Source organism: Notamacropus eugenii, chromosome 1, assembly GCF_028372415.1.
Source record: "Notamacropus eugenii isolate mMacEug1 chromosome 1, mMacEug1.pri_v2, whole genome shotgun sequence".
In the NCBI taxonomy this organism is placed as follows: domain Eukaryota; kingdom Metazoa; phylum Chordata; class Mammalia; order Diprotodontia; family Macropodidae; genus Notamacropus; species Notamacropus eugenii.
Genome location: NC_092872.1, coordinates 101,010,264 through 101,021,132, shown reverse-complemented (window position 1 = coordinate 101,021,132; position 10,869 = coordinate 101,010,264). Strand labels below are relative to the sequence as shown.

Below are 10,869 nucleotides of genomic sequence, written 5' to 3'. Positions count from 1 at the left end.
CGGAGGTCGCAGAGGTGCTTCAAGTTCTGGGTTTAATGGCAGACCTTGGTTTGAACCTGGCTGCGCTATGTGGTCTTGGGTAGGTCACTCGACCAGAGCTTGAATGTGCTTCTCTGTAAAAAGGGGGTAATAAAGTGTACCCCACTGAAGTAGCTTGCAAGGTGGTAGTAAAGATAAACTGAGATCCTGTGAAGCTCCTTACTCCGTACTGATGGTGGAGTCCATTCCCGGTTACGCGGAAGGGTGCGAGGGGGCAGTAACCATCTGGTCAGCAGCGGACAGGGCACAGCCCCAGTCTCTGGACCCTGACTCTTCCACTTCGTTGATGTAGAAGGCAAGTTTCCACTTTGTGAACTTTTGGGGAGAGGATGGGGGGGGGGGGCAGTGGGAAAAATCAAGCAGCAAGTACAGTGGGGGGAAACAGGTCACAGGAAAGTTTGGAGACCAAGGGGCGAGTAAGGTGGGGATAACTGAGCCAAGCTGAACTCACACTGGAGATATATATAGTCCGACTTCCACCCAAGGAGCGGTGCAGGCTGCAGCCATTCTTTTCAGTTCTTTCCTCGGAGAAACGGCCGGGGGACTGGGAGAAGAGGAGGAGGAGGAGGGGGAGGGGAGCAGGGGGAGGGGGAGGAGGGGGGAGGAGGAGGAGGGGGAGGAGGTGTGGGGTAAGGTTAGCAGGGTGGCATGGTGGAGCCGGGAAGCGCGCAGGCGCACTGCAGGGCAGCCGGGGGCCGAACTCGCAGTTACAAAGAGCCCTGGCAGAGGCTGAAGTTTGACGCGAGCGGGAGCTGACCAGCAGCGGGCGGGCGGCAGGCGGGGCGGAGGGAGAAGGAACGCACCAGGGTGCCCTTCGCCCTGGACGCTTCCTCTTCACTTCGGAGCTCCTTTCCTCCGTCCGCAGTGAAGCGCACGCCGCAGGGGTCCCTCTAGGGTCCAGGGTTTGAGTTCGGGCGCTTTGGAGTCCCTCGCAAACTGCGCCCCTTTCTGGCTGCCCCCCACGCCCCCCAGGTCCCGGGCACGGCAGCAGCGGCCGGGGCAGCATCCTCGCGCCCGGGTCCGAGAAGCTGCGGGTAGAGAAGGGCTGCGAAAGGTGAGTAAGGGAGCGGGCCGGGCCGCGCGCTGGGGCACGCTGGCACCTGGTGCCCCGGGGAAGCCCTGGGGTGAGAAGCAAACTTTGCGCCCGGCTCCAGGGCACGCGAGGAGGGGAGAGCGGGCACCCTTTCTCCCGGTGCTCGCTGCGCTGGCCCGCCTGCAGGGCAGCCCTTTACGTGCCCAGCTCTTCCTCGGCCCCCGCGCCCTCGCTGCGCCTGGCACCCCTCGCCTCCTGCTGCCGGGCTCCCCTGTCTCTTCCTAGTGCAGAAGGGGTTGCGGGCAGGGAGAGAGCGGGTCGGTGGAGATGTTGGGGGAGGCGGGCCGGGCTGCCAGGTAGCGGTCAGCCGGCTCGGACTTCGGCTCCGAGGGCACCAGGCGGTGGCCCCGGGGCTCTGTCTTAGTGGAAGAAGGGACTTTCCACTCTAGAGCTTCTTCCAGGTGCTCCCCCCTTTCCCCAGTTTCTTTCCGCTTTGCTATTTACGTTCCCGCTTAGACCCTCAGGCAGCAGGTTGTCTCGAATTCCCCTTCAGCGGACATGGTTCTGGCCCTGAGAAGTGGGTTAGAGAAGGCAGTGGGGAGGGAAATGGCATTCCCTCCTTCCCTTTCTCCTTTGCCTCCTCCCCTTCAGCACAGGTCCGGAGCCCAGGCCAGGGGAGGTGAAGACTCCTTTTGTTTATGGAATATCAGATGTTGTTGGGGTGAGACTGGAGAGGCTTTGCCTCTGGGGATACTAGTTAATAAAAATCCCAACTTCTGGATTCCCTGCTTCTACCCCTGGAAAGTCAAACCTTGCACACTCTCATTTTCCCATTGTGATTCATAGTTTATCTGCCTGTCTCTCTTGGAACTTTGTTAGTAAACTTCTCTGGTTGGGTGCTGTGCATCAGCCAGCAAATGCTCTGCTGACCCTGGGATCCCTTAATGAAGGCTTTGGTTAAGCGACTGTGTTTCCTTTTTACAAAAAAAAATAACACTCACCCAGTGTTTCTGCCCTGTAAGTCTCCTGTTCATCTCTGCTTATTAATTAATAAGTAGGGCATGGTGGTCTGGTTGAAAGCGCCCTGCTGGCTGGGAATGGAGAGCCTTGCTATACTCCTTTATGAAGGGGCAGTTCCTACTGCTTCTAAATTGGTCCTCTCCCAATTTGTGATAGATTTGCCAATTAGGAATTTAAGAACTAAATGACACTTAGCCGTTCTTCTGTTTGTATCCCCTTCTCAACACTGACTTCCTCCAGTTGGGATTCCCTAATTCCCTATTTGACAGAAGCCCAATATACATTGTATCATATGAACAATATGTTACATTGGGAAGCTTTTCACATAAATCTGTGATCTAAAATTTGGACTGAATGAGAAAGATATGTCAGACCTGTGCAGGAAATGAGGGATAGTGAGATAATACTTGACTTGCAGTGGAAAGAACACTGGCCTTGGGATTCAGAATGTCTGGATTCAGATCTGAATTTGAGCCCTGGATCTGACTTTGAGTTCTGGATGTGACTTAGATCTGTTATCCTTTCATAGGTTATTTGACTTCCCAGAGTTTCGGTTCCCATATTTATAAAGTGGGTATAATGCTTGTTTTAAAGTGGAAAGAACACTTACTAGGCCTGAAGTTAGAGGCCCTGGATTCAAATCTCATTTCTGTCTTACTGAGGTGACCTTGGGAGAGTCATTTGACTACTGTTGGGTCTCGTTTTTTCCACATACTGTGCAGTAAGCTGGAAGAGAAAAGTGAGTTGAAAAAAAAAGTTCTGTCTGGGCTGTGTTACTTGGAGATTAAAATTTCTTTGGTGAGAGAAGCAGCCACTGAGGAATAATTGTCTCCTCCTAAAGATATGTAAATTAGGAATGCATTTTATCCCCCTCGGGGGATAAGTGTGCACCGTGCTTTCTGCCTGCATTACTGCTGTTCTGCCTAGCCCATAAATTACTCTTGTTGAGGCTACACCTCAGCAAAAATGAGTCCAAAGATTTGGTTTTTTGAGGGGGGGGTGGAAAAATAGCAGCCGAACTAAATATAAAGGTGTGTCTTTTTGTCATTGTTCAAAAGAAAACCACAGGCAAATGGTTGCCAGAATCAATACTCTCAAACTTAAATCTTCTGATTGAATATTTTAGGAGCAGCTAGATTTTTGTCATCAGTGACAGAGTTTCTTAATTCTTTTATACACATTACTGCTTTGTCAGGAAAGTGAGGGATACGAGAGGATTAGAGTTTGATGTGGTCTCAGGGAAATATTTATTGGGGCTAGGGAGAATGGAAGGAACTTGGTTTGGTGAGGAGCTGAGGAGAATAAGGAGAGAGAAGACAGTAAGTAGGTAGACAAAAATAGAGATGAGTGACATCAGATGCAAGGCTAGGTGTCTTACTGAGTAGAATGCTGGACTTGGAGAGTCAGGAAGCCACGTCAAACCCAGCCTCAGACACTTTGCTAGTTGTGTGACCTTGGACAAGTCACTTTACCCATCTTGGCATCCATTTCTTCATCTATAAAATGAGGATATTAATAGCATTATCTCACATTTCAGTGACTGAGTTGTATTTATCCAAACTGAGAAAGTACAGAATCACAGCCTCAGAGTTGGAAGTCATCTGATTCAGCTATTTCTCCAGTAGCATACAAGATGAATAATCTTTTACTCTTTGCTTGAGGCCTTTCTAGTGACTGAGAACCTGTGACCCGTCAGGGCATGGCATTTCAGTTTTCAGTAGTGCTATATGATTACAAGTTTTCCTTCACATCAGCCCTAAAATTTTCCTTTTTACAATTTTTACCCATTTCATGGCCTGCAGCCCTTTAAAATATTTAAAGACCTTTGCTGCACCTACTTCTTCTCCTGGCAAAATACCTCAGCTTCATTCAGGAGATGTTGATATGATACAGTGATCTTTTACCTGGTTGCCATTTTTGGGATACTTTTCAGCTAATAACTATCCTTTCTAAAATGTGATCCCCTAAATGAAAAACTGTCTTCTGGATGGGGATTGAGCATGGCAGAGTATAACAGGAACATTACCTCCTTCTGGATACTATTGTCTCTTTCAATGAAGCTAGCTGTTTGAGTGCAAGCACTGGGCTTGCTGTCATGAAGATCTGAGAGTTCAAATCTGGCCTTAGACACTTATTAGCTCTGTGAGCCTGGATAAGTCACTGTACCTTTGTCTCAGTTTTCCCAACTGTAAAACAAGGATAATACTGCTGTATAAGACTTTTGACTTGTATTGACCTTGCAGCCGGTTAAAAACTATGGACCGTTTCCCCCACAAACTACTGTCTAGCCTTGCCTATACTAGTGAAGTTGATTTTTTGTTTTTGGATCCCAAATGTGAGACTTTACATTTGTCCTTATTAAATTTCATATGAGAATATTCCAGCCCAGTGTTCTAGGCTGCCACTATCTTTTTGGATCCTTACTCTCTGATCCAACAGTGTTAGTTAGACCTAACAGCTATTGTTAGGTGATTCCATATTTTCAGCATATGATTTTGTCAAGAACTTTTAATACCTTCATTATTCCTATGTTTAGCCTGGTAAATGTTGTAGTTCAGTTTTACTTTCAGGTATCACAATTATTTAATGGGATGTTGTGCTGTGTCCTACCAACAACCACCTTCATATCCTCCCAGCATTCTAATAAGGAGTTAAAATCTCACTTTTAAAATTTTAAATATTTAGAACTCTACTCAATAAAAAGAGTTAAAAGGTTACATTTAACTGGAATTTTAGGCATACTGCTAATATCCTTTTATTTGGGTGGGCAATTTAGTAAAAGAAGAAAAAATAAAGTGCTGTCTTTTTTTTTTTTAGTTTTATTAATTTGTTTTCATTTTACATTATGTATATTTACAGATTACTCCCTGCTCCTTGAGGTCTCTTGGGACAAGTAAAAGTTAAGTGAAACTAACAAAACAGTGGCCTCATCTGAAAGTGAATTCTACATTGTACATCTGTACCACTCCCACTTTTCTATTAAAAAAAATGAACAGAAATCCTTTTTCTCCCACTTTTCCCCCATTGGAAAAAAAAAAGAGAAAAGAAAATTCCTTATAAAAATATGCGTAGTCAAGCACAACAAATTCCCTCATTGGCTGTATACAGAAATAGATTATTCTGTACCCGTAATCAGTCATTTCTTTGTCAGCAGGTGGATATTATGTTTCATCATCGATCTTTTGGAATCATAGATGGTCGCTGTATTGGATGTAGTTCTTACAGCTTTCAAAGTTTATCTTCAAAGTTTTCTTATTGTATACATTATTCTGGTTCTGCTCATTTCATTTGTCATTGGTTTTTTAAAGGTCTTTCAAAATTATTTCTATAATATTGATGTTGCAGTATATAAATTGTTCTGATTCTGCTAACCTTATTTTGTATCAGTTCATATAACTCTTTGATATCATCTATTTCTCTGTTACTTGAAGCACAGTAGTACCACATTCATGTACCATAATTTAGTCAACCATTCCTCAATTGATGAGCATCCTGTTCATTTCTAGCTTTTTTGGTCCTTAAAAAAAGTTGTTAAATATATTTTTGTGCACTTAGAATGTTTCCTACTTTCTTTGATAACTTTTGGGTGTAAACTTGGTCAAAAGGCATGTAACACTGAGTAAGTTCTTGTGTGTAATTTCAAATGACTTTCCCAAATGGTTGTTCTCATTCAATGGTCCACCCAGAGAACATCAGCGTGCCTGTTTCCTGAGGGCCCTTTTATCATTGTTCTTTTTGGGCATCTTTGCCACTCTGAAGAGTGTGAGATGGAATCTCAGAGTTGCTCTCATTTCCATTTCTCTAGTTAGTAGTGATTTGGAGTATTTTTTCATATGACTATCAGCATAGTGAACTTGTGAACTGCCTATTTTTATCATTAGACCATTTATCAACCAGGAAATGGCTCTTATTTTTTATCAGTATCAATCAGCTCCAATCTTGGAAATGAGACCTTTATCAGAGAAATTTGTAGCAAAGATTTTCCTCCAGTTTATTGTTTACCTGTTAATACCAGCTTTATAGGATTTATTTGTGCAAAAGCTTAAATGTAATGTTACTCATTTAATGGGTTAATTAAATGGTATCCAAAATCATCTATTTATTTTCTGTGATCCTTTTTATCCCTTGTTTAGTCAAGGCTGTTTCTCCTATACATAGATCTGATAGGTAATTTTTCCATGTTTTTCTAATTTATGATGTAACCTTTTATATCTCAATTACATATCTAGTTGGAGTTTATCTTGGTGTGAATTGTTGGTCTAAATCTATTTCACACTTCTGTCCAATTTTTCCATCAGCTTTTGCCAAATAGCTAGTCCTTATCTTAGTAACTGAGGTGTTGGTATGTATTGAATGCTAGGGTTCTAGATACATTTGATTCTTTGTTATATAGCTAATCTGCTCCATTCATCAAACTTTATATACCAAATTGTTTTGAGAATTGTTGCTTTATTTTTTTAAATTTATATGTTTTCAGTTTTCTACAGTCACTTTCATATATCTTAGATTTTTTCCCTCTCCCTTCTTCCGTCCTCTCTCCCCTCTCCTTCCCTGAGATAGCATGCAATCTTATATAGGTTCTACACGTATATTCTTATTAAATACATTTTCACCTTAGCCATGTTGCATAAAAGAATTAAAATGAATGGGAAAAATCATAAAACAAAACCAAACGTAACACAAGAGAAAATAGTCTGCTTCATTCTGCGATCCAATTCCATAGTTCTTTCTCTGGATGTGGAAGGCATTTTGCCTCAAGGTCCGTTGGGAATTTTTTTAGGTCCTTGCATTGCTCTGAAGGACTGAGGCTACCAGAAAAATTCGTCGCACACTGTAGTTGTTGCTGTGTACAAAGTTCTGGTTCTGCTCCTTTCACTCAGCATCAGTTCATATATGTCCTTCCAGGCCTCTCTGAAGTCTTCCTGTTCATCATTTCTTATAGCACAATAGTATTCCATTACATTCATATACCACACCTTGTTCAGTCATTCCCCAATTGATGGGCATCCCCTTGACTTTCAGTTTTTGGCCACCACAAAGACAGCTGCTATAAATATTTTTGTACATGTGGGACCCTTTCCCATTTTTATGATCTCTTTGGGATACAGTCCTAGAAGTGATATTGCTGGGTCAAAGGGTATTCACATTTTTGTAGCCCTTTGGGCATAGTTCCAATTGCTCTTCAGAATGGTTGGATCAGCTCACAGCTCCACCAGCAATGAATTAGTGTTCTAACTCACCCACATCTTCTCCAGCATTTATCATCTTCCTCTTGTCGGGTTGGCCAATCTGATAGGTGTGATGTGATACCTTAGAGTTGTTTTGATTTGCATCTCTCTAATCAATAGTGATTTAGAGCATTTTTTCATATGACTACAGATAGCTTTAATTTCTTCCTCTGAAAACTGCCTGTTCATATCCTTTGACCATTTATCAATTGGGGAATGACTTATATTCTTGTACATTTGACTCAATTCTCTGTATATTTGAGAAATGAGGCCTTTACCACAGACACTAGTTGCAAAAATTATTTCCTAGTTTTCTTCTTCCCTCCTAATCTTGGTTGCATTGGGTTTGTTTGTGCAAAAACTTTTCAATTTAGTGTAATCAAAATTATCCATTTTGCACTTCGTGATGTTCTCTATCTCTTCTTGAGTGATAAATTTCTCCATCCTCCATAGATCTGACAAATACACAATTCCTTGCTCCCCTAATTTGTTTATAGTATCAGTCTTTATACCTAGATCATGTATCCATTTGGACTTTATTCTTGTGTACGGTGTCAGGCATTGATCTATGCCCACTTTCTGCCATACTGTTATCCAGTTTTCCCAGCAATTTTTGTCAAACACTGAGTTCTTATCCCAGAAGCTGGGGTCCTTGGGTTTATCAAACAGTAGATTGCTGTATTGATTGACTAGTGTGTCATGAGTACCTAACCTATTCCACTGGCCTACCCCTCTATTTCTTAGCCGGTGCCAAGTGGTTTTGATGATTGCTGCTTTATAATACAATTTGAGATCTGGCAGAGCTAGCCTACCTTCCCTAGCATTTTTTTTCATTAGTTCCTTTGATGTTCTGGGCTTTTTGTTCTTCCAGATGAATTTTGATATTATTTTTTCTAGCTTTAGAAAATAATTATCTGGTAATTTGATTGGTATGGCATTAAATAAGTAAATTAATTTAGGTAGAATTGTCATTTTTATTATATTAGCTCAGCCTACCCACAAGCAGCTGATGTTTTTCCACTTACTTAGATCTGACTTTATTTGTGCAAAGTGTTTTGTAATTGTGTTCTTATAGTCCCTGCAGACTCCCAGATATTTTATAGTGTCTACCATAGCTTTAAATGGGATTTCTCTTGCTGTTGGGCATTGTTAGAAATATATAGAAATGCAGATGATTTATCTGGTTTATTTTGTAACCCACAATTTTGCCAAAGTTGTTTATTATTTCAAGTGATTTTTTACTTGATTCTCTGGGATTCTCTGGGATCATATCATCTGCAAAGGGAATTGTTGCTTTAGAGAATAGTTTGTGATCTGGAACTTCTAGGTCTCTTCTACTTTTTTTCATTATTCATTATGTATTATCAAAAGATTCTTCAATTTTTTGGTCTCCAGATGAATTTTGTTATAATTTTCTCATTCTGTAAAGTAATTCTTTGGTAGTTTGATTGGTATGGCATTGAAAAATTAAATTAGTTTAGATACCATTGTTATTTTTATTCTACTGCCTGTTTGACTGCATCCTTCAGTTCTCACTGCTCTCTCACTAATTTCTTCTCAGCTCTGCTCTAGCTCTGCCTCTTCCTGTTCCACCCATTCAGCAAACTCCTCCCATCACAGACTCCATGTAACTCAGGTTTTCATGTGACCTGCGAAGGTCACATGGACTTATTAATTATTATGAAAGATTTTCCATTTAAATTACCATTATATATTGGAATTAATTATTCTTCAAATATTTCATAGAATTCATGTGTGAATCTATGTGATTTTTGAGTTTTTTCTTTAAAAGTTCATTTATGTTTTACTCCACTTCTGAAATTGGGCTTTTAAAATTATCTTTCTTGTTCCGATAATTTTAGTATTTTTATAGTTTTCTAACTTTGTTTCATTTAAGTTGGTTTCATTTGAATATAGTTCAGCAAAATAGCTTCTAATAATATCCTTGATTTCTTCTTCATTTGTTGGGAATTTTCCTTTTTGATGCTGTTAATTTGGCTTTCCTTTTTTTAAATTAAATTAGCTGATGGTTCATATATTTTGTTGGCTTTTTAAAAAAACCAGCTCCTAGCTTGATTTATTAATTCATTAGTTTTTCTGTTTATGTTTCAATTTTTTTGTTAATCCCTTTGATTTTCAGGTTTTTCTTTTTTGGTGTTTAATTGGGTTTTAAAAAATTTGTTGATTTTCTGATATTTTTATTTGCATTCACAATTTATTAATCTGTTCTTTCTTTTTAATAAAAGTGTTTAGAATTACAAAATTTCCCTAAAATCTATTTTGACTGCATCCCCCATATTTTGGTATGTTATTTGTTGTTATTATCTTAAAAAATTATCTATCAATTCTGTGATTTGTTCTTTAACTCATCAGTTCTTTAGGATTAAATTATTTAATTTCCAGTTGCTTTTTAATGGTTTTTCAGTGAATAAAATTTACCTTTTATTTAATATAATTTTAATGTATTGTGGTCAGTAAAGGGATGTATTTACTATTTCTGCTTTTCTTCATTTATTTACCCCTGTTTATTCCAAGTTGGTATATTTTCTTTCTTTTCTCTTTTAACCTTTGTGTAGCGATTCCCCTACAAGCTTAAGGTTTCTTCTGGTTTTGGCTAAACCTTCCTTTCCCGTCTTCCCTTTCCTATCAGTATCCTTGTTGAATTAACTGTAGTTCTACACCAAACCACATGTGTTTTTATGTCCTAAGCTATGGTCAGTTTTTGTTAAGGTGTAATGGACACTAAAGAAATATGTATACTCCTTTCTGTTTCTATTCAGTAACTGCAGGAGATTTAGCCTTATGAAATTTTTCAAAAATTCTATTCAGGTCCTTAACTTCTTTATTTTGGCTAGCCTTATCTATGGCTAAGAGTAAATCGAGGTCCACCACTATTATAATTTTACTATCTATTTTTCCTAGTAACTAATTTAGTTCTTCAGTTAATTATTTAGAAGTTGTGCCATTTAGTGAATATATAGTAAATATTGAAATCATTTCATTGTTAATTTTCAGCAGAATGTAATTTCCCTCTTAATTAGGTTTGGTTTTGCTGTTGCCTTGTCCAAAATCATAATTGTGAATCCTGCTTTTTTGCCTTCAACTCATGCATAATGATTTTACTTCAACTTCTTATTTTAACTTGTGAGTGTTTACATTTCAAGAACGTTTCTCATAAACATTTTGTTGGATTTTTCCTTTTAAACTATTCTTCTAGCCTCTCCTATTTTATGCATGAGTTAATCTCATTCACAAACATAGTTACGAGAGTTAATTGTTTGTTTCCCTCTATCCTATTGTTTTATACTTTTTCTTCTCTATGTTTGATCCTTGTTTATTCGAAGTTGGTTTCCTTCCTTCCTTCCTTCCTTCCTTCCTTCCTTCCTTCCTTCCTTCCTTCCTTCCTTCCTTCCTTCCTTCCTTCCTTCCTTCCTTCCTTCCTTTTCTCTTTCTTTTCCTTTTAACCTTCTCTTTTCTCCCTTCCTTAAGCATAGAGTTGGTTCTGTTTTTGATTAATCCCTTCCTTCCTATCTTCCTCATTTCTGTTAG

General features: G+C 39.7%; 1 protein-coding gene across 2 annotated transcripts in view; it reads left to right on the top strand.

Annotated features, from left to right (window-relative positions):
• The first annotated feature begins 980 nt into the window (after window positions 1-980).
• KANK1 (KN motif and ankyrin repeat domains 1) overlaps window positions 981-10,869 on the top strand; it is a 266,157-nt gene continuing 256,268 nt past the window's right edge. For both annotated transcript variants that reach the window (XM_072610900.1, XM_072610895.1), the window contains exon 1: window positions 981-1,093. The gene's annotated coding sequence lies outside the window, so the exon portion shown is untranslated. The remainder of the gene's footprint in view (window positions 1,094-10,869) is intronic.